The following is a 1,637-nucleotide window of genomic DNA, read 5'->3' on the forward strand; positions in this document are numbered from 1 at the left end:
GGGGGGTGGAAACGCGGCGCGGGAGCGTGACATAAGTATCGAGGAACCGTGGCGTGGGTCTTTCCGCTGAAGGCTTTCTTGGTGTGTCTTTAATTGAGACGGGGAAATACTGCAAAGGCTCCGCAAACGCACCGTAGATTGCTGCACATGCCGAGAACGTTCCTGAAATTAACCCTTAGAAACAGAAATAGCAATTCAGAATGACACACTGGACGGGGGGCGGGGGGAGGGGAGGGCAGCAAGAAAATCTGGATAGTCGTCTCCAGCTTTTTTTTCAGATTCCCACTGAAAAGTGGAGGAATTTATTTTTTATATATATCTATTTATTTCTGTTTGTATATAAATTAAAATCTCCCTTTGGCACATGGTCTGCTCACTCGGTTGCCTGCCCAAACTATTATGCAGATCCTCTTGACATCTTTCCAAGGGTAAGAACCAACAGCCTATGTGTCCATGACATTTCCCCATCTGATCTAGTCACTACACGGAGCCACCATTATGAAATAGTAATCTCTTAACCTTTACTAGTAGTAGTTCCTCCTTCTGCATCTGCCATGGCTTTGTTTATTTTTGTTTTCTACTTAACCGATGGTAATGAGATTTTATGAGTGCTCAAAGCTTTTTATGGGGCCCTCTAACCCTCTCACCTCCACTTTTTATGCAGTAACACCACCACTTGTCTAACTTTGTAAGTTTATCATGATGTCTCACTCTAGTCTGTTCCTCCAGTCTGTTCCTTCAAGAGAGGGCTTCCTTTTTCAAGAAGGGATTAATAGAGGCCTCTGAATAGAGAAAGCATTAGACAATAATATGGAGGTATATACAACTGAGGAAATACTACATTACCATATCCCAGAGGAAAGCGGATAGTCAGCTACATAGTGCACCTGAAGCAGCCCCTTCCCAGGAGGCTGTAGTAAGAGGGAATTAAGTGGAGGGTTTCTAGGTGCAGAAAACAAGTCATGTTGAAAAGAAACTGCATGTCACAGCTGCCACGTGCAACCCCAGACTGTGCTGCTGCAGCTGCTACCCCTGCCCCCCTCCCCCCCATGTCTGTCATCACCAACCCTCCCCACAACTAGATAGCCACCTGGGCCACAAAGTGTCATCGTGGCAGAATCACACACTTTGGGACCTGGCCTCAGAACCTCGTCCTGATGGTCATTTGCTCTGAGTTTCTGGGTTGGTGTTCAAGGAGCAGCCTTTTCACGGCTGCACGAATACCTAGGGATCCTTTTATCCATCAGCAAACACCAGGAGTGGAGCAAGGGCAGGAGCGTCGTAACACAGCCACTCGATGTCTGATCTTCAGAAGTGCCGGGTACTTACAGACGCTCTTACAGCTAATGGAAACCACAAGCCCTGTGCACCTCGAAAGACCTGAGCAGTGAGCAGCAGTAGCACAGCGTATCCCAGGGAAGGCTTTTGCACGGTGGGGCTTCTGTATTCTGCTCTGATAGATAACAAGGGCTGGGTCTCTGAAGCCACGGATATGACATACGTCTTCTCTTGCTGTTTGAGAGGGCCCAGGAGATTTGACAGAGGCCACAGTTTGAAAATCTGTTTTCTCACTTTATACATTCAGAAGGTATGAGTTGAAAAGTATTTCTGTGACTGCAGGTGCTGTTGCAGCTGTG

This window comes from Haliaeetus leucocephalus, unplaced genomic scaffold (genome assembly GCF_000737465.1).
Source record: "Haliaeetus leucocephalus isolate CR32 unplaced genomic scaffold, Haliaeetus_leucocephalus-4.0 Scaffold229, whole genome shotgun sequence".
Lineage (NCBI taxonomy): Eukaryota > Metazoa > Chordata > Aves > Accipitriformes > Accipitridae > Haliaeetus > Haliaeetus leucocephalus.